General features: G+C 45.8%; 1 protein-coding gene across 6 annotated transcripts in view; it reads right to left on the minus strand.

The window, feature by feature from the left end:
* The window catches only part of ARSG (arylsulfatase G), a 1,341,775-nt gene that overhangs the window by 988,278 nt on the left and 330,414 nt on the right, over nucleotides 1–23,083 (minus strand). For 5 of the 6 annotated variants that reach the window (XM_069199861.1, XM_069199863.1, XM_069199862.1 and 2 more), the window contains exon 3: nucleotides 114–203. The exons of the other annotated variant lie outside the window; for it this stretch is intronic. The gene's annotated coding sequence lies outside the window, so the exon portion shown is untranslated. The remainder of the gene's footprint in view (nucleotides 1–113; nucleotides 204–23,083) is intronic. 6 annotated transcript variants of the gene reach the window in all.

The following is a 23,083-nucleotide window of genomic DNA, read 5'->3' on the forward strand; positions in this document are numbered from 1 at the left end:
CCAAGAAACTAAACAAATCACGGAATAACAAAAGGGCACAGAAACGCACAAAAAGAAACAAAGCAGAAATAGAGAATGAAATAGCCTGAGCGGAAGGAAAGAGAAATACTTACTAAAAATTCAACTGTCCCTTTTTAAAACGGGCTTCTTATTTTTCTCTCCCTCTCCCGGTCGACGAGCGGCTGGATCCCTGAGACGCCAACCTGCCACAGAAAAAGAAGATAAGGAATAGGGAAGAACAAAAGTAAAGAAAAGAGTCTACAGACATTCAGACAAATAGAAACAGACATTAAGAAAGACATTTATTAGAAAGACAAAAACAAAAGAAAAACTGAATTTGCATACTTACGTATCCATTTGTACTTACCTGTCACAACATCCTCAGCAGCCATTCTGATCCAAATCAAAGCTGAACACAATGATCATGGGACTCGGCTCCTATGGATCCCCAAGTTTAAATCCAGGGGGAAACAATCTTTTAAATCGTGCAAACGTCTTGAAATTATTTAGAGCACTACCTGGCCTGAATCATGTAGCATCAGATGACATCTACCCAGAGGAAGGCAGACCTCAGAGCCCATGCTTATTAGGTTTACAACACTGGCGCTCACTGCGCAGATTCTAGAGAACAAAAATCTACTGAAGTTTTTGTGAATAAAGCAACTGTATTCCAGGAGGATCAATATCCCCGCCCTGTGATGGAGCAGCAGCACCGTGGGAAGGAGATACCCTCTTCTGCGCCAGTTGTGATGAACGCAATGGGGGGAGGGATGCCTTCCAGAGGTTCAAGGACCAACCCATGTTTATGTCCCCAGATTAAATGTCCAATAAGTAGAGATGAGTCTTTTTGGGAATGGCAAAGGACCTTTAGGATGCAGGAAGGTTAGGACAGGGGGAGCTGGCTGCAGTGGGCCTTGCAAAACACATGTAGAAGATTAGCGAAAGTCCAATGTATTTAATTTGGCAGCCTATCTATATGCTCATGGAACATTAGCAGGCTGCAGGCAATCATCACAGACCCCGCTGTCATGGAATTTCTTGACACATTTGATATAATAATGCTGCAGGAAACGTGGGCTCAAGTTGGCACCCACTTATAGGATATTTAGAGTACTATAAGGTGCCTCAGAAAAGCAGCTCCTTATGGGAGGGCAAAGGGTGGCCTGTCTGTCTACGGTAAGTCCAACCTACCAGCAAAAATTGCAGAGATAAGCACAGCAGAGCCATGGATCTTGGACTTGCACTCAGATAACTGGGCAAAGAAACCAGGCGATACCCTGGTACTTGAAAATGTTTACATCAACCCAAGAAGGAAGGTGGAGTCAGTGTCCAACCTCATTGCAAGCATGCCATGGCTAAGGAATGTATGTCAGCCTTCATACTTCCTACTTACTGAAGATTTTAATCTGAAACTGTTTTACCCCTCAAGCGATTCAATGTTTGCCTCCCCTAAAATGACAAGACAAGCTTGGGGAGAAACTCTTAAGAGCCTGTGAGCTGGCTGGTCCGCTTGCCTTGAACAGCCGATTTCCAGGTAACACCCCACCAATGTGGACAAGATCAGTCAACAAATCTGTCTCCTATTTAGACTATACACTGGTTAATTTTCCACTCTATCAGCGGATGGTGGATTTCAGCATCGCTCAACAAAAGGAGAGTGATCACCACCAGCAAGTGATCCGGACTGGTCTCAGTAAGGCACTACTGGAAGAACCCAGGACAGAAAACTTAAAGCGCTTGAAGTGGAGCTCAAGCTCTATAAAGGAACTGGCCATTGATGCAGTGGGAGCTCTAACAAAACTTGTTGATGGTGATACTAACCTGATAACAGGAAACATTAACAGATGACCGGGTGTCCAAGCACCCGTCCAAAGGCTATAACAAAGGAGCTGGCTTAGATCCAGACAAAGCGCCCCTCCTGTTGCATCATATTCGCCTCCTGGATGCCAAGGTTCATAAAACACTTAGGCAGCTAAGGCACAGTGCGGACCCACGGCCGTTGCATGCCTTTCGGAAAAATCTGAAGCAGCTGAAAAGGGAAATTTGGATCTTTAGATGAGAGAGGCAAGAAAATTTGTGGGCAAAGTTACTCCATGCAGCTAAGCTAAAAGATTCAAAGACATTTTGGAAGTTAATTAACAAGATAGACAAAGGTCCAAGAGCAGCCTGCAACACAAACATTTCTGAGGAGGGATGGGTCAACTTCTTGATGTCGCACTTCTCAGAAGATATGTCAGATCAGACTGTGCCCCATGGGGAACCAGGAAATCACAAGGGATTACCCCCTCACTGCACCATTACAGTACACACCAGCCAAACTATTTAAAATCATAAAGAAATCTCGCTCAGACTGTGCCCCGGGCCCAAACGGAATTCCGCAAGCCATTTTTAAAGAACATCCCATGTAGTGGGCCAATTTCTTTACCAGTATGTACAACACCATCCTGGCAGAGGACCGGTGTCAGGAAGCTGAAAAGGCTCTATTTTCCATCCAATTTTTTAAAGGAGGAACAGCATCCACTCCAAGTAACTATCACCTAATAGCATTCCTGGATGCGGATCACAAATACTTTGCAACCCTGCTGCTACAGGTCATAGAGCAGTGGGCAACAGCCACAGGCAGGCTATCGCTGAATCAGACTACGCTTGTGAGTCAGCCAGGTACATTAACTAATCTTATTGCAGTAGGATTAATTATTAAAAGAGCAAAGGCTACTGACACACTACTCTATATGTGTTTTATAGACTTCAAGGCAGCGTTTGATAGTATCCGGCATGACAAACTGTGGGTCAAACTCAAGCAGTGGGGAATTCCACTTAATTTATGAAAAGCCATTAAGATGCTCTATATGGCTACCTGGGTTAAAGTCTGTGACCCTTTTATGAAGAGCAGTCAGAACGATTATTGGGGTAAAGCAGGGCTGCATTTCGCACCCCTCCTGTTCAATCTGTAAATTTCTGACCTTTCCTCTGCACTGGATGCAGAGGCATTGCATGCCCCAAGCCTCAGCGGCACCCTGCTGTCGAACATCCTGTACATGGATGACCTACTTATACTTAGTAACACTAGAGTGGGTCTGCAGAGATCAACGAAATGTCTAGCAATATACGCTGCGGAAAACACACTCGCGGTTCATTAAAAACAAAACAAAAGTTATTGCATTAAATCTTCGCATTTTAAATCAGACAAAATGGTGTATAAATGGAGGTCTTGTAGACGAGGCATCAGCCTACACATATCTCGGTGTCAAAATAGACTAGGCATTTGTTTGCACACCCCAAAAGGAAGCAATTAGGGGGGAAAGCATTAGTTCTGCTCTTCGCTTTTTTACATTGGCAAAACCCTTGCAGGCCGCAATCTTCAACCACTTGTGGCAGTTATGAAGGCGAGGTTGCTGCCAACGCTCTCATATAGGGGAGAAACAATGGCATGCGTGGAGGCAACTCTACTTGATAAAATCGTCATAAAAGCACACAAGATCATCTTTCGGTTACCAAGATCGGTGTCACCTGCACAGATTAGATTGGAGTTTTCATTGACCAGGCAAGATTTGTGAAATGCTGCTATAAACTGAGAAAGCAGCTAAAAGGCACTCTGGCCAACTTAGTCTGGTCTGAAATCAATCTCCCAAGAGGAAATTATGTCTATAAAAACTACCTTCATGGATGCATAAACAGGTTAAGGTTGGATGAAATATGGCCACTTGATATATCTGTTCAGAGCTTCAAAGGATCAGTAAATAAAATGATAAAATGGCAAAGCGGGATTGAGGACAAAGCAGCAGTCGCTGAACGTTCACATGGGTGGTTTGTACTAAAATCTTACAGTGATGTACAAGCCTCTGCCATCTTTGAGGCTGCCTACTCACTGAAAGTTAAGCAGAAGAAGTTTCTGTCATTAAGGTCTGGAGTGATTTTCACACTGTATTTTCTATTTAAATGGAAAGAAGATGATGGCAGGGGATATAGAACGCCCTCTGTGCCACCAGACAAAAGTGTAATTGCTTCATATTCTATGCACCTGCCCAGACCTGGACCTCCCATGAAGATCCCTTCTTAGGAGAGAGTTTAAGTCACTGGGTATTAGATCATGCAGACAAGCTGCTTTAGAATCTCTCAAGTCAGCGAGTACCGTACTCAATATCCTGCTTGTGCAGTTCTTTGATATCTTAAAGAGGTCCGCTCAATCCAGCCTAAGGAGAAGCTTGCCAGTTAAAATTGGGACTACGAAGGGGCCTGGGAACGTATGTGATTCTTTCTACCTTCCCTTGGATTACAGCACCTCAGCAAAGCTTGGCGTCACCTTTGGTATATTTAGGCACCTTTTCTTAACAGTACACCACCACATGCAGCTGCAGCGTGTGGTATTTTATGGAGGTTTCATTAATTTTTTTAGCTCGTAACTGCTCAATAAGATATTTAATGTTTCATTTTATAAACGTTAAATGCAGGTATGTGGCACGTAAACATTTTGTTTGCGGCATCTTGGCACTATATGAATTTTTACGTACTGGTGTCAAATAGAACAGACCTCAGTATTTATGGTAGTGAGGAGCTACGTACCTTTTTTAATAATGCACTTAATTTGCAGCTGTTGTAATTTGGTGTTTTATGAAAGTTTACTTTTACGTCAGGATATTTTTTTGGGATGATTTATTTATGTATGATATGTAACATTTATGGTTTTAATAAACTGATCTTTGACTGACTGACTGACTGACTGGCACTGGCTCTCCGTCCAGAAGAGATGTAATTTAAAGTTTCCCAACCATGTCTACAATGCCCTATACGATCAAGGACCGGACTACATCAACTACCGTCTACACTTCCACCAACCCACCAGACACCTGCGCTCTTCCTCTCAGGCCCACGCACACACACCCAGAATACGACGCAGTCACGCTGCCAATGCCTTGAACGACCTCCCCCTCTGAACTACACTCTCACTGGCAGACTTCAGGAAGAGACTCAAGACCTGGCTCTTCGACAGAGACATTCCATCCCAGCACCCAGATAGCCCCAGGGGTGACAGCGACCCGTTCGACAAATGATTGATTGATCAATCTCCCACCCTCGGAATGCAGAAAGACTGTTGGGGCTTTGAGAGGTCGAAAGGGCAAGGCCAAATGTCTGAGAGTGTTGTCCCAACCTGTTCCACTTTAAAATAAAATTTCATACCCCACCCCCTTGCTCAAATGGGGCAGATAGTCTTTCGGGACTTTTGGGGTAGGCGGTATGGCCTGATGCCAAGATGGCCCACCCCTACCCTATTTATTTTACTATCTATCCCTTGCTCTAGTGGGCTTTATGCCTCTTGGTTGCACAGATATGGGGTAAAGACCCTCAATATGCCCTCTGGATGCAGAACGAATGTTGCAGCCCTTAGAGGTTGGGGGTGAGGCCTTAAGCCACAGCAGGCAATACACCCTGGACCGACCACCTGATACTATATATTTTTTGAGCATATTGTTTCTAGGTTTGCAGAACAAATCACAGCAAAATAGTGGATATTCAAAAAGTTGTACACCCAATAAACTGCATGAAAATAGCTGTCCCTGCATCACAATTACACACAGTTACAATGCATAAAATGACACTGTAAATATGGGTGCAAACAGTATTGAAGGATCTAACAGAAATATCACGCTGCAGGACTTAAAAAAAAAGCAGCACTATTCATTGCAGTAGAAGGAACCGCCGTGAAAAGGTGCGTACATTGGGAACAAAGGCAAGTAGGCATTCACCTGCTAAAGTAGACAGGAGCAAATAGAATGGAGAGTTAGGTTTGAGACATACAAATTGAACAATGTAGGAATAAGGGATGAACCAAGTGGCACCAAACTGGCTAAGGAGTAAAATTTGGAAATAAACTGTCCACACCTCACTGACTGGATCCTTCCAGATAAACAAATAACTGAGTAGACTAAGAGCTTTGCTTTTAACCCCAAACTGAGAAATACAAGATATCAAAGGTGAAGGGGACACAGTTTCAAAGGATGTGGATAAATCTAATATGATGAGTACCGGGGCCTCACCCACATCTATTATTTTTCTAATATTGCCCAATGCTGCCACCAACACTGACTCAGTACTGTGCCCCCTTCTGAAGCTGGTTTGAGATGGATTAAGCAGATCATGGTTATCAATCAAAGCCATCAGTTCTTGATTCAGATGTTTTCTAGTGCTTCAGCAGACAAAAGTAGCAGGAATATGGGGCGTTGGGGTCCGGCGGGTTGGCTTTTTTCATCAAAGGAATCACTGAAGCTTCTTTCTAAGAGTTTGGAAAACATCCAGATTCAACCACAGAATTAAGTGTAGGCACCAGCTGGTTGGCCACAGAGAGGAACCAGACCTGGTGCTCATAAGGAGCACCTTCACTTGAGAAGTGGAGAGGGGAGTGCAGCCACCTGAACAAGAGCTTCAGGGACGAAAGGCCATCAGAAATATATAATTACTTAGGAAAAAAAGATTGAAAATAGCATTTTTAATACGACTATAAAAGCCCTCCAAACTACCCACCCTGAGGAAGGGGGTGCAAAGACTGTTGTCTTGAATCCCTGGTGTCTTGAATCCCACAAGGGCTAATTGGGAGTAAACCACCCTAACAACCTTTGGCTGTTAGAGGGAGGAACACGACCCTATGGCAGGGCAAGCTGCCCCAATCAATTTCTTTTTGAATGCATTGACTGGTGGCCAGAGGGCTTTTTCTGTAAAGGCACTAGGGGGGCTTGGAGTTACAGCCTGGCTGACAACATTTTCTAAGTTGAGATCTAGTCAGCAGGATCCTTATGGAATGTCACAAAGTGAATAATTAATCAGGAACTTCTGAAAGTATTGTGACATGGGATTTTGCATTTGAAAGGAGAGGAAGCCACTGGATGAATTGATCAAACTGGATATATTTGTGGTTTCTTTTGGGTGTGGAGAATTAGTAGTCAGCAGGCTCTTTCTTTGGCCTTTGGTATACATTAACTTTTGTAATTCACTTTATGAGACTGCTACGTGTATGAAGCCTCCAACAGTTAATTCTTGCCATAGAAGGTTAGCTTTGGTTTGAATCTAAGGCCTTGATTATGAGCTGGTCAGTATATTCTGACCCATACATAAACCCCTGTTTAGGCATGGGTCAGAATTACAAATTGGTAGGTATTTAATGCATCTGATAAGAAATATCTCAACCTTTCTTAAATTTCGGCGGGTCAAACCTGTCGGAATTTAATGGGAGAAAAGCAAACAATATTTACAGTATCATGCAGATTGTGATGTGGTAAACACCAAAACCCACGTTTTTCCCCACCAACTCATAATAGGTGTTATTTATTGCATCCAATAAGGAATATTTTACTTATCCTGGAAGCATCTGTACGAGGCATGTAGTGCTGTAGATTCATGCATTTTGCATACACCTGCCATCTAGTGTTGGGTCCGGATGTGTACAAGCTGTTTTACTTCTAAGAAAGTTGCTTGAGTCACGATGTCTATGACTTCCCCTCTCGGTGATAATGCGCATGGGCATCAACTCCATTGTCAGATTGTTCTCTCCGCAAAAGGGTGAGAATGGAGTGTATAAGCGTAAGAAATAAGATGTACATGTGAATATAGTGTGAAGAAAATGCAACGGCCATAAGTGTCCAGGGAGGAGGTTGGTTGCATGTTAATCTACACAAAGGGATGTTTATAGGGTAAGTGACATATTCCGTTTGAGGCATGTGTGGCTGCAGATACACATGCTTTGCATAGGTTGTAAAGCAGTCCCCTCAGAAATGGTGGCTAACCTGTGGGTGTTGCAGTTGTTTGAAAGAGTGTACGTACCACCACTAACCTACATTGGCTTGCTGGCGTGCTAAAACATCCTAACAATAATGTTTGGTATAGCTGTGTGGTGTGGACCATATAGCTGCCTTACATATCTCAGCTATTGGAATGTTTCCTAGATAAGCCATGGATGCACCTTATATCCTGTGCTCTAGGAGGTGTATCTATGGCTCTGTTGGCTTTAGCATAGCATGTTTGAAAGCACTTAACTATCCTCGGGCTACGTCTAATTTGGATACAGGTTTCCCTTTATGGGGAGGTGAAAAAGCAACAATTGTTTCATTGATCTGAACATTGTATTTCTATCAATGTAGAACATAAGGGCTATTTTTACATCTAACTTATGAAAAGCCCTCTCCACAACTGAATCTGACTGTGGGGAAAAAACTGGTGACTAAATTGATTGGTTGAGGTGAAAATGGAAGACAATCTGAGGGAGAAATGTAGGGTTTGTGTGTAGAACTACCTTGTCTCTGTGTAGAAAGCCTGGTGCTCACTAACACGCATAAGACAGGTGATAGCAACTAGAAATGCCACTTCCCAGGAAAGGAACTGAAGGGAGCATGTATGTAGTGGTTCAAATTAAGGGACCATAATGTGTGTAGGAACAAAGTTAAAATTCCATAAGGGCGCAGGTGGAACCTGTGATGGAATAACTCTTTTGAGCACTTCCATGAAGGCTTTAATAACAGGTATCTTGAATAAAGAGATATGTTGTCTATTTTGAAGATAAGCAGCCATTGCAACAAGATGTAATCTTATAGATGTGAAAGCCAAATCAGCTTTTTGTATATGAAGCATGTATGTCTTGTACATTGGGTTTGAAAGGGTCAATGAGAGTAGCAAACAAATGTTTCCATTTTGCCGCTTAGCAAGCTCTAGTGGTTGGTCTATGGACTTCTTTAAGAACGGTAATGCATTAAGGTGGCAAATTGAGATAACCAAATTCTATGACCTCAGGAGCTAAATCACCAAGTTGAGAACTTTGGGGCCTAGGTGACAGATTTCTCCATGATTCTGAGTGAGAAGTTCTGGCCTGTTGGAGACCTTCTCATGTGAAATGAGAGAGAGAGTTAGTAGTGTTGTGAACCAGGGTGGGGGGGGCCCAGGTGGGTGCTACTAGAATCATAGTAAGAGACGTTTGCCTGAGCTCCTGAACCAGAAATGGAAGGAGAGGGAGAGGAAGAAAATCGTAGGCGAATATATCCCAGATCAACTCATCCATAGTGCAGTGCCCTTAGTGGGTGGGGGAACCTGGTGGGCACTCAAAAGTTTAGATGCAGATGTTCCATCATGACAAATCTTTGTTTAAAAATGTGCTGGAGAGTGTGTCAAAGCGGAAGTCTTCCTCGAAGGGTTCTTTATGCAACTCTACATTGTGATATTCAGCAGCCCTAGCTATAATCTAGTGGTAAGAGATGGCATCTCCAGGAGGGGAAAAGAAAGAAGGGTAGAGGTCTGGATCTGTATACATATCCCAGGGATCACCTGGTGGTGTCCCAAATGTTCATGTCCCTCACTATACCCAGCAGTATCTGATTGTAGAGACCTTTGTGGGAACATATATATATATAAATAATTTTGTCCATCATGTGGAGACGATGAGGCTGGTGGTGGAGGAGGTGGAGGTGGAGGTGGAGGTGGTGGTGGAGGTGGAGGTAGAGGTAGAGGTGGTGAGACAGGCAGGAGGGGCAAAGGACTGATAGCCTCGTTCACTCTTTTCTTCTGCTTGGGAGGATCTGGCATGTTCAAAGCACCTTAAAAGTTAAGTTTCCTTTTAGGTGGTGACATAGGACTGGAAGCCTTTTTCGTGATGCAGCCAGTGTGTGGCTGGATATGAATACGTTTTTGCTGCAGCTCCAGCTATTCCTGAAGTTTAAGCAGGAAGGACTCCATCGATGCTTCAGAGCTGGATTTGGATGTTGGCTTCAAAGTTGTTGGCTCTAAAGATTTCGGCTCCAAACTCTGTTTCGGCATCGAAGCTCCTCTCAGCGTCAAGGTGGTAGGCACAAATGGTCAGCTCGTCACCATTGAGCGAGTTGGCACTGGGGGTTGTTCCAGTGCCGAAGTACTAGATGCCAAAGGCTTCAGCTTCAATTAAGGTTTCGGCATGGAGCCAGAGGGCAAGCCATATGAACCAGATGCACGGTGCCAAAATGGCGGGAAGACAGTGGTGGACTGAGGGCCTCTGAATGTGGAGGCAGAGGAGCAGAGTGGAGGATTCTGTTGTAGGAGGCTGACCCTCTATGTAGTGTGCAAACTAGGGACATTGTGCAGGGTGTCCAGGCAACCACACATTGGTTTACAGGGGTAAAAACTAGATCACCTAATGCTCTAATTTTTAAGGTAGCTTGGCAAGCAGTTAGGCCAATATTGGAGAAGTGCAAAGCATTTGTTGCACTCACAGTATCAATCTTGTACGCACACACTCAAAGGAATAGCTCGAAACCAATTTATAAAAACACTTTAGATTTCGATATAAATTTTAAGACCAAGGTTATTAAAATTGGTGAAGTAGTCTTGAAAATATGAATTTATTAAATTTGAATAAAAATAGCCTTTTGTGCGTAATTACGCACCATAGGAATCAATGGACGGTCACCTTTAAATATACATATAAAATCGTACAGTTGGTTTACTGAGTTCTTCTTTTACAGGTTTGTCAAGGTCGTAGTTGGGCACACTGTGCCAGCGGGAGGAATTTGGGTTGCTCCCGGTTCCAGCGGGAGCAACGTTGAAAGTTCTCTGGAGCTGGTGCAGGGCCACTGCCGGGGACCACTTGGAAAAGCACAGCACAGGCAAGATTAAAGATGGTTCCTTGAGATCCCCTTGGAGTGTTGAGCTTTGAAAGGGTGGGGGGCACTCAGAGCACAGTTGCCGGGTGCACGGCGAATCGGTGAGCCATCAGCTGAGCGCAAGGATGCCCTCAGGAGCAGGAGGTAAGTTGGTTCAAGGGTCATTTGCAGGACAACGGGGCACTCTGGCAGGAGGTCTGGGATGTTCCTGAAGTACCTCAACTAGGGATTTCTCCTGGTCCTTCTTCAGCCCTGGGCAGGCTGGTTCTCTAGGTGTCTGACGTTAGCTGACCAATACCCAGGGTATTGGCATGGTCTGACCACTGGAGGGCACAGTGCCACCAAACTTGGCACACTATGAGGGTTTGTCCTCCCGGTCGTCAGTGTGTTGTTTGGTCCAGCTGTGGCATCTGGTTCAGGGATAAGTAGCTGGTCAGTGAAGTGATCCTCACTGGCTTTCTGGTTTCTTGTTGTTTTAGAGCGGTTCCTCCACTCTGGGGGAATTCTATGGAGATTTTCAAAGCCTGGAGGTCTTCTGCGGTTTTTGAGAGTTTTCCAGTTGTCCAGCAGCTCCTCAGCGGCGACTGTCAGGTCCTGGGGTCAGCAGGCAGGGTTTGGCACCTTTTCTTTGTTACAGCATGTCCACATTTCTTGTGCCTTGGATCTTCTTGGTGCTGGTCTTCTTTTGTCCATCGATTCTGAGTTCTTGGTCTAGGGAGGCCCACTAAATACTGTATTTAGTGGGCGTTTTAGGGGGAACCTGGTAGTGACCAATGGTTCATCTACCTTAGGGTGGCTACACCCCCTAAGTGACCACTTCCTGTAGGGAGGGGTCACTTCTCTATACCTGGTTGGATATTTTTCCTCCATCTAAGATGGAGGAAAGTGAAATAGAGTGCCCACTTTGCAGGCAACACCTTAGGGGTGGTGCATGCCAGGTGGGGCCACTCCTCCTTCCCTTTGTGTATTTTCCCACCTTTGCTCACACCAAAAGTGGGGGTTTGCAATAGGGGTGACCATCTGCTGCTAGCAGCAGGCCTGGGGTCGAGTTTCAAAGGCGGTAAGCCCTTTGAAGCTTGATGCCAGGGCAGTGCACATTCCTGAGCTAAGCGGTGTTAGCACCACCACCCAGGAAGGGCATTGTTATACAATCCAGAAAGACGGATCTCTCCCCCAAGGTTGTAGATTGGACATCTGTCAGTTGCAGGCTGGATAGGACCAGCCAACAACAATCCCAGCGTAGTTAGCTTTTGCAGGGGTCACCCGTAAGGTGACCCCTGGGTACATTTAGGAATAAATCCAATACTGGTTATAAATCTGAGTTGTTTGATACCAAACAACCCAGGGTTCAGAGTGTCCATCATGTAGCTGGGAAACTCGCATTTACCAGTGTCCAGCACATGTATAAAAATGGCTGCTCTATTCATTCACTATGTCTCAGGTTTGACTGGGACACAGTGGGGGCATAGTGCTCATGCAGCTAAGCCCTCATATATAATATGGTGCACCCTGCTTTAGGGCTGGAAGGCCTGCCACAGGGGTGTCTTATCCATAGTGTATGCAGTGTATGGTGGACAGGCAGTGTGCTATGCCGATTTTGTGCTTTAGGTTTGCCCCACAGTACTCAGCCTACAATGGTAGGACCGGATGTATCTGGGTGCATGGCCCTAGATGGTGGCACAGTTAGTGCTACTGCCTTCAGACACCTACCCTTAGTACCCCATGCCCTCTGTACCTAAGTACCTTTTACTAGGGACTTATAGTGGTAGCTAAAGGTGTATCCAGTTGTGCCAATGCATTACAACACTTTTAGGGAAAGAGCTCTGGCCCAGGGGACCTTGTTAGCACGGGCCCTGGGCACTACCATTTCTAGGCTACATCATACATCAGGCAAAAAGTGGGGGGTTACCATGTCAAAAAGAGGCCCTTCCTCACATCTGTACATGCATCAATGCATGGGGCAAGGGAGACCATACTCAGGGCCTGTTGAGCAGGTGTCACATCCTCCAATTCCAGAATTACTTTCAGGTTGGAGACAGAACTGCCCTCAATAGAAAAGGCCTCTTCCTCTGTGGCAGACAGTTGGGGATGGCCTTCTTCTTCTAATTCAATGTGTTCCTCACTGAAAATGTCTAGAGTGTCATCACAATCTGCCTCTCTGTGCTCGGGCAACAAACACAGGTCGCACATGAGATATTGGTCAGTGCGTGGCTGTTTCATGTAGTAACGTGGGAAGAAGCAGAAGGGTGCCTGTTCCATCACCAGTAAGGCATTCTTGAAGGGGAGTGGATGGAGTTCAAAAGAAGCCCCGAAAGGGAAAGGCCATGCGAGGGTTGCGGTCAAAGGGAACCAAAACGCTATAGAGGTTTGATACGCAGATGGAGAACGCGATCGAAAACAATACAGACGAAACGATGGGTTATACGAAACAAAAGCGAACCGTGACGGAGTCGACACTGGAGCAAAGGCACACACATGCGAACCCAATGGCAGAGAGAAAACAATCTAACAATGGAGACGATGCCCATTCACATTATGACCAAGAGGAGGAGTCACTAGACCTTATGCCTCAAAAGACCTTCTTTGAAGAAAAACAACTTGTACACATCCAGACCCAACACGAGTATGCAAAGTGTATCTGCAGCCTGCAGCCACACATGCCTCGAATATAAATTAACCTGTGGTATCATTATTTATCAGCTGAGATAAACAGCACCTAAACTGGTAATCAAGGCCTAGGTGGAACAAGTGTACAAAACAATTTTAACTACAATTGTATATTTCATCCATGCTTGCAACAAGAACTTCAGCGCACAGACCTTCTGGGTGAGCCTTTATGTTAAAGAATGTAGCTCAATTAAGAAAAGATGCATATGAGCGTCATTCTCCAGCAGACCCTGGTCTGACAGAAGCATATCGATCCTTTTGTGATGTAACCTATGTACTAAAAGGGCACGTCACAATATCTGTAGGAGTTACAGAATGGCCTCCCTTATGAATATCAATTAGACAGATCGTTTTTTCTGACACCCTGTGACTTGCTACAAACACAGGGAAAGTAGAATGCATTTGACAGCAGATCACTTTCCAGGATGCCATCTTTCTTTTTTGAGTTTCTTGAAAATGTTTTTATTGGCATTTAAGGAAGGAAAAACTGTATACAGTCTTCCTCCCGATATTGGTGAATTTGATTACATAGATCAATTGGTTACATTCGGTGAAAAATCTAATCACATCAGGCCTGTTAATGTCATGAAAACACTCGAGTTGTCAAGTTTGAACAAGGGCCTTCCCTCATAAAACACTGCGGTTAAAGAACAGTCATCCCAAATCAAGTCACACATCCCCTACTGCAGCGGAAAGCTCCTAATCGCAGGGTCTGTGTGCTCAGGACCCTGCAAGCATCATGCAGTATCCCAATAGCCCTTCCAGTGCAGGAATTATTATTGTTAGTCATTCAAGTCTCCAAAATGGCGTCAGGTGGAGTGCTGAGACAGACTCATAGAGTAAAAAAACTTCCAGGGGCCTTGGAAAAGTGACCTGGATCCCAGGCTACGGTTCTTAATTGAACGGGTGCTGCTATAAAAAAAATGTTTTGCCTTTGGGGAGAAGTTGTAGGCAAACAATAGACCATAGCTGACTACCACTGAAGCTGTAAAAACACAACTCCCAAATGGACAACTCTCTTTACTAATCTGTAACAACTTCCTTTGAGGAGAAGTCAGTAACATCCAAAATTGTTGCATTCGCAAGTGATACATCTAACTGCGTTGGGCAAATAAGAGGAGACCGACATTCCACACCCCCTCCTTGTTAAGATTTAGAATGATTCCCATTAGCTCTTTGGGGATTTGCAAAGGCTTTTCCACATAAAAAAAGGGGCCTGGTCTGTACTAAAATGTAATTCTGTAGTTACACACCATGTGATTTTGCTAATTGCAGGGCTTGCAACAAAATCCTCTAGTACATTTGGTCCACAATTTATTATGTTTGTAAAAAAAACACTCGGGATAGATGCTGAGCATTTTTAAACAAAGATTTGTCGTGATGGAACATCTGCATCTACACTTTTGAGTGCAGCACATAATTAGAGTCAGATTGAGAGTTTGGATTATCCATATACTCCCATCCCAATAACTGTTTCCAAATGAAATACTGTGATTATAAAACTGCTTGAGGAAAGAGACTTGGGGCATGCTTTAGGTCTTGGCAGAGGGGAATACTCCGCCACAAACGTGACAAACATTCCGTCCGCCTTATTACTATCCCATAATATCCCACGGAGATCGTAATAAGGTGGACAGGATATCTGCCATGTTTGTGATTGAGTAGTCCCTCTGCCAAGATCTAATTCAGGCCCTTGGTGATGCACACCATAACAATCTGGCTAACTGAATACTGATTATCGGTAAAGACAGAATCACATCGTCCTGGGAAGTTTTGGATTTGTTTTTTGATGGGGAAGGAATGAGGTATTGGAATCTCAGAGGCATTTCAGTTTTAGCTTCAACCTATACATTCTGGAACTGAGAATAACATGCTGCTGATTACGCCACAGGTAATCCTGATGTTTGAGTAAAGGAGTGTGTATCTCAAAGTTTTCTCAGTGGCAAAGCAACAACAACCTTCTGATTACAAATTATGAAAACCATTGCAACGTTCATTGCATTCACAGTCAGTCGCTACGGCTTCCATCAGGTATATTCGCTGGATCTATTTGAATGAGAGCAGCGAATGAATGGCACTGCTATTTCCACTTATCAAATGTTTCTTGTTATTGTCAGCCAAATGTATAGTTGTTAGAATTGCATGAAGTTGCTATTAATCAAATAGAAAAAAACCACCCTCGACGATCCTTATTACGCTATACAGGTTGACTTCTGCACATGCCTGATGCTGGTGTAAACGGAGATGGTTGCCTCCTGGTGCATACTATCGATGATGTCTAGTGCAATGCCTTTAATCTCCTAACCTCCGAGCGCTTTTTCATTGTATTTTTTCGGCGATGTGTAATCTCGCCATAATTTACTTGATTTTTGTCACAGAAGCCCTGCCATGAGAAAACCAGCAAAATTAATCCTCGCAACACCAGCACGAGAGCTGGATCACATATCCCCTTGCAGCACATTAACCCAGACCCCCTACGATGGCACTTAGGGCCACCCTTAGGGCCGTGCGAGCGATGCGGACGCACCGGGTGCTGACCTGGATTGAGGGGTGCAGACCTCAGAGGGGCGCTGTGTTTAGCAATAATTTAGAAAACTGCGATTTAAAAGCACCTGATGAAAAGTTCCTTGTGTGTCCAGCCTGCTGGAAGCAATTAAAATGTAAAGATACCTCTTGTTATTAATGTTCCTGGCTAGGGAGAGAGATGGGAGATTTGTCTAGTGGCAGCTTTGACTGCCATAAAGTAGTGTAGATGGTTAATATGCCTGCTGAAATGAACAGAACTATATTTTTATATGGATGGCTTAGTGGATTAGTAAAGACAGCCATTACAAGCGCTTTAAAACAAATGAGTGTTTGTAAAAGGGGCTATGGAGAGATAACAGGTAAATTTTTCGGATTGTAGTTAGGGAATCCGAGGAGGTGGTCATGGGGTCGGGGTGCCATAAAACACTGTCACACAGGGCGCCACCAGCGTTGAAGCCGGCCCTGATGGCACTTGTTCCCACTCACCTTTGAAAACACAGGCGCACCTTGGCAGAGGCCAGTTATAGTAGACCCCATATCCTCCTACAGCTGCCATATCACCAAATGCTTTGTATATGGAACGGGGACACAGGAGTCACAGAAGAAGCCCACACAGCACTACAAAAGAGGATCCCACTCTGCAGGAGAACCACGCAGGAGGCTGGAGTGCTGGAGCTACATGTCGCCGTCCAGGGGGGCTGCCTCTGCTCCTGTGGACTCTCTGCGACGCTGAGGGTCCCCTGTGACTCCCCCTCCTGGGTTGAGGGTTCCTGGGCCTTGCTGGTCCATGGCATCACCTCTTTTCCACTAACCACAAGTTTGCCTTTGCCAAGGCTTGTTGAAGGAATTCCTGCACCGAATCCTGTCTGCAATCTTCCTTCCCGCATGGGGCTTCAACTGCATCCATCAGGAGCTCTTCTACAGCTCCAGTGCTGCACTGCTGACCTGTTCTTCATCTCCGTCGACCAACTCCTGCATCCACAGCTGGGTGGGTAGTAGCCCCTACTCCTCCTGGACTCCACTGTGACTCTTGGCCTTGGTCCCCTCTCTCCACAGGTCTTCTTTCTTCAGGAATCCACTAGTTGTTTTGCAGGCTTGTCTGGGTGTCTTATTTTTCTTCTTTCCCTCCTTTTGGGTGGTTTGGGGAAAATCCAGTGTTTTACTCCTGCATTCCTGGTCACTGGGGGGTACTGTGTTACTTACCTCTGTGATTTTGTAGTGCTCCCAGCTCCCATCTACACATTTTACTTACCTAGATAGGGGTGCCTTATTCGCATTCCGTTTTTTAGTACATGGTTTGTGCTCCCCCTATGGTCACTATTGGTTATTACTATTTGCACTGTTTTCTAACCTTTTCTATGCCTATGTCTGATTACTAGTGTATATATTTAGTGTATTACTTACCTCCTAAGGGTGGGTTACCTGTTTAGTAGTTTGTGGTGACTTGTTCAAAAAATAAAGTACCTTTATTTGTGTACAACTGAGTGTTTTCGTTCATGTGTGTAAGTGCTGTGTGACTACAGTGGTATTGCATGAGCTTTACATGTCTCCTAGATAAGCCTGGGCTGCTCATCCACAGCTACCCTTAGAGAACCTGGCTTCTAGACACTGTCTACACTTCACTAAGAGGGGATACCTGGACTTAGTATAAGGTGTAAGTACCTTAGGTACCCACCACACGCCAGGCCAGCTTCCTACATTGGCGGTGCAACGGTGGGATAAGCTCTTGCAATTGCCTTACCACTCTGTCACTTGTTACTTTCCACAGTTTACAGAAAGAAATGACAGTACTGTTGTGGGGGCTAGTCTGGTACAGATGCCCTGTGTGGCAAAACATGCACATAGTAATGAAAGGCGAAACACAATCCTGTAGAAACAATGAGCATCAATATTATGAATAAGAATGATAAGGAAACAATGACCAAAGATACAACCAACTTCACTCGCCAGCCCGCAACGCCTCCCGCCTTCCCAATCTCAGGGAGAACAAAAGCGATATAGTTTGAGCAGAAGGTCGAAGGACCTAAAGGGCAGCAATGCTAGGTATCATGGCAGGGCCTCGGCAGTCTGCTCAGAAGGAGTAAGAAGAGCTCTTAATCTAGTCAAATAGTTGTTCGACTGTTCCATAAGGTTACATCTCCCATGCCGGGCGGGCTCTGGCAACCGCCCGAACTGAAAGCTTTGCGAATGCCCAACGGACCACTTCCTTCTGCCATGTTGTCACCAGAGGGGCAGTCGTTGCCTTCCAGGACATGGCAGGACGTTGTTTTGCTAATTCAGGTGCTAGACACTTAATTGTTTTGTTCTTTTCATTACTACCCAGGAATGAAGAAGGCAGTGCACTGGGTCACAGGACAAAAATGGAGGCAGTGACATAAGATATAAAGGAGGTTACAGTTTGGCAGAAGTTCACTATTACAGAGCAAAGCCACACCATAAGCAGAACATCTGCATTAGCCTGCCGACATCTGTGGCATGCCGCCCTGGCACCAGGGTACCTTATTGCTATTTTAATAAGGGGGAAGGCATGTGCCGTGTGAATAACCTAAATCAGGCATTTCGTGTAAACGTCCTAACGACCGCAGGCACCTATGCCAAGCGGTATCCTGTAGCTCAATTGACAGTTTCTCATCCCAACTCATAGGAGCCAGGAACCTGATACCTGCCACATTGCCCGCAAGGCTCCGTAAATGTGGGAAATAGCACGCCAAACCCGTTAAGGTTATCCTCAGTTCTAATGTGCCAGCTACCTGGGCAGGGGCCCTATTCAAATTCTATATATTTCCCTGCTGCCCCTCTTAAAACAGAGTACAGGAGAAACTGACCCGGGTTCAAGCTGCCCCTCTCCGTCAGATATGCAAAAGTGTAAAGTCTGCCCTCCACTACTATGTCCCAACAAGTCCTGTATCTAGCTGCGGCCCAGGCGTGTACTTGATTAATCTTTTCTGCAGCCTGCACTGCGGGGTGCCCAAAGGGGGAGGTTAGGTGCACAGGCCCCCTTTTTACCGCTGTGTATGTATTTTATCCAACACCATCTCATTACATTCAATTAAGCACTGGAGATAGGATGGTATGAGGGGGAATTCAAAAGCCACTCCTATAATGGAGTGTTCATCGAAGTCGAAACCCAACAGATCTCTCTCCGGGTTGAAGGTGTTGAGCAACCATCGAAGCGGCCACTGAAGTTGAGCCACTGCACAGTATAGCTCATAAATGGAAGCACCCAACCCTCCCCCCATTCTTCAACCTAGCATAGAAAGGGTCCAATTTAACTCTATGCCTCCTGTTAGCCCAAATCAGTGATGCAAGTATTCGTTGCAAGTCCGGAAAGAATGGCTTCTTCATTATCACCGGGAGTGCTGCAAAAAAGTAAAGGAGATGTGGAAAAACCCACATTTTGGCAATAGACAATCTCCCCAGGGATGATAGGGGTAGCTTTGTCAAAGAGGGCAGCAATGTCGTATCAAGGTCAAAGCCTTGCCCAGATTCGGCTCCACAAGATCATGCTCTGAGTGTCATATTTCCACGGAAGGGAGTTGTTACCAGTGGAGTGGCGTAATCGTTCAGTCATCCAAAAACAAAGGAAATAAACACGATTTCTCCCAATTTATCAGCAACCCAGAGATGCGGCCAAAAGCGTGGAGAGCCAGCATAACATCTGGTAGTAGTTTGGGGTCTGCTTGTAGATAAATCAAAGTATCTTCAGCATACAAGGAAACGATATCAGGATGGTCTCCCATTGGATAGGCCCATGTATGTGTTTGCTCCCACAGCATACGGGCCAATGGCTCCATGGCAAGGGCAAACAGCAAGAGGGACAGGGGGCAACCCTGATTAGTGCCACATTCAAAAGTAAAGCATACCGAGATGACATTGCCTGTGCACACCCTAGCAATAGGGTGCTCATAAAGCAGCCACACCTATGTGCGGAACTCGGGTCCAAGCCCTAGCTTCAATAATACTGACTGTTATTAAGCCCATCCCAGGGTGTCAAACACCTTCTCAATATCTAGTGAGGCCACCCACTCCTGCGTATCAGTCTGACATGCCTCCTCCTTAACAGTGAATAACTGGCAAAGGTTTAATAACATGTTCCATCCAGGTATGAACCCATTCTAATTCAAATGTATCATGGGAGTCAGTCTATTGGCAAAGATCTTACTTAATACCTTAGCATCAAGATTAAGTAATGAAAGGGGGAGACAGGACACCACCTCAAGTGGGTCACTTCCAGGCTTCAGGAGTACTGTTATTGAGGCTTCTCGCATGCTGTCTAATAATCTGACCAGATACCTGGCTTTTCCATAGGCCCCTAATAGTCACAGGGTGAGGGAGGCCTGGAATGTGGTGTAGAATTCTATGAGTATTCCATCAGTACCAGCAGTTTTGCCCCTAGCTATCTGCTTGATGGCCAGTTTGACCTCTGCAAGCGTCAGTGGGCCATCCAGTTCCTACATCAACAGTGGGTTAAGAAGGGGCATGTCAAGAAGGCATAGGTATGCAGAAATTGCATCTGGGTGTACACCAGAAGGTGCCTGGTAAAGGGCCCTGTAATAGGCTTCCAACTCATTATTAATAGCTAGTTGGGAATTCACTACAGTCACCGTGGGTGTGCTAATTGCACCTATGGCATTATAGGGTCAATCAGAGTTCAGCCCCCAGGCCAGTACGTTACTGGCTTTATTACCCATGCCATGCTGATATTTAGTGTATTCTTAGTAATCAAAAGCAGATAAGCATTGCAGGGCCTCCCTATAGTCAGACCGAATTCCCTCCAGTTTGTGGATCCCATCCAGGTCTGTTACCCAGACCCGCTCAGCCTCCCGCAACTGCCCTTATATATCGAATATCTCTGTTTGAAGACCTCAGTCCCTTCATTTTTGGCAGTATCCTCATTCTCTGTAAAGTATCTCTAGATCTGTTCACCCACATGAGTTTGAAATGGCATATCTGCCAGTGCCTGCGACTGAAGCCACAAAGTAGGAATCACCGGATGAGGTCTCCCCTAATGGAAGGTCACCAGCAACAGGCAGATAATGTTCTAGGTAAATACTCTGCCCTCTTACAGTTCGACAACAATGCCCTGATACCATATCAGGTCTTTTCTTGTGTGGAGTACATGTATGGGAGAGTAATACAAATACTTGCAGAGGAGTGGGAATGAGAAGTGCCAAACATCAGCAACCTGCGTATTATGAGCCCTTTGAACCTGGGGAGTGGGCCTATCTAGTGCAAGGTCTGGGACACAAATTCTTTGCACCATAACAATGGAGACAGTGGGGAATGAAAGAGAGCTGGTGTACAAGAGCTGAAAAACAGGGGCTGGCACAAATTTTGGACATATAATACCACAAATGTGAGTGGTTCACCATCCAGTGTGCCTTCTGGACCCCCTTCCTTGAGGAGAACAACACTCTGGACCCATCCCAATCCAGATTCCGCAGCAACCACAGCACCGAAACCGCCCTCATCGCCGCCACCAACGATATCAGGACCCTACTTGACAACGGCAAAACCATGGCACTCATCTTCCTGGACCTCTCGGCCGCCTTTGACAACGTCAGCCAACACACCCTACGCACACGCCTCAACGGCGCAGGGATCTGCGACAGGGCCCTGGACTGGATCACCTCCTTCCTCACCGGCAGAACCCAGAGAGTCCGCCTCCCTCCATTCCGCTCTTAAGCCACCAAGATCATCTGCGGCGTACCCCAGGGGTTGTCCCTCAGCTCGACCCTCTTTAACGTTTACATGGCTCCGCTTGCAAACATCATCGGATCCCACAACCTCAACATCATCTCATACGCCGATGACACCCAGCTGATCCTATCCCTCACCAAGGACCCCGCCACCGGCAAAACCAACCTCCACGAAGGAATGAAGGCCATCGATGAATGGATGACGAACTGCTGCCTGAAACTGAATTCTGACAAAACTGAGGTCCTCATCCTCGGCTCCACCCCCTCCGCCTGCGATGAGTCATGGTGGCCTGCCACACTGGGAACCGTACCGACACCCACTGACCACGCATGCAACCTGGGGTTCATCCTGGACTCATCGCTATCAATGAACCAGCAAGTCAACGCCGTCTCTTCCTCCTGCTTCAACACCCTCCGCAAGCTTCAGAAGATCTACAAATGAATCCCCACTGAAACCAGAAGGATGGGCACCCAAGCCCTCGTAAGCAGCAGGCTGGACTACGGCAACGCCTTCCATGCAGGAACCATGGACAAGCTCCATAAAAGATTGCAACGCATACAGAATGCCTCTGCATGCCTCATCCTGGACATTCCCTGCCACAGCCAAATCACAGCCCACCTGCACTGGCTACCGTCAACAAGAGAATCACGTTTAAACTCCTCACCCACGCTCACAAAGCACTGCTCAACACCGGACCAGAATACCTCAACAGACGGCTCTCCTGCTGCACCCCGACCCGACAGCTTCATTCTGCTGACCTTGCCCTCGCCACCGTCCCGCGCATCCACAGAACGATTGCCGGTGGCATATTGTTCTCCCACCTCGCCGCCAAGACGTGGAACACCCTTCCTATCCACCTACAACAGACACAGGACCTACTAACCTTCAGGAGACACCTCAAGACATGGCTGTTTGAGACGTGGCAGCACCCACCCCCTAGCCTCCCCAGACCCTCATGGGTGAGTAGTGCGCTTTAGAAATGCTTTGATTGATTGATTGACAACTCAAACTAAATATTACGCCACCTTAGGTATGAATGGCGTTTACAGTAGGTGGCCATACCTCTCACATTCCATGTCAGCATGGTGTAATCTCTGGAAACCATATGAAACCTGAGTGGTGAGCTGCTCCTGTCGCTGGACACAAGTAGGGGAGCGGGCGCAGCAGCAGAGAGACCGGGCAGCAAAACAAAACAATCGAATCATACAATGTTTTAACGAACCCCAACAAACCTCACACCCCAGTAGTACTCACAATCGGTCACAGTTCTTATTGCCATCTATGATCCAGCAACTACTACAAAGTCTGTCCGGTGATGGGGGTGATTCAAGTCAGTCACTACCAAATCCTACAATCCAGGTCCCCGCCAGCACAACAGCATAGAAATCTACCCTTGAATTGGAATATTGGCATTAAACTTCTATTATTCTTACCTCCTGCCCTCTCTGACCCACATACAATACAGCAGACAGATAAAAGGAAAAAACATATGATGCTCAAGTTGATTGAAATAGGTCCACAGTCATTGGGGTGATCTGTGGGCCACCCTGCAGCTCCTCTGGCAGCACATCCACTGGCAT

This window comes from Pleurodeles waltl, chromosome 7 (assembly GCF_031143425.1).
Source record: "Pleurodeles waltl isolate 20211129_DDA chromosome 7, aPleWal1.hap1.20221129, whole genome shotgun sequence".
NCBI lineage: Eukaryota > Metazoa > Chordata > Amphibia > Caudata > Salamandridae > Pleurodeles > Pleurodeles waltl.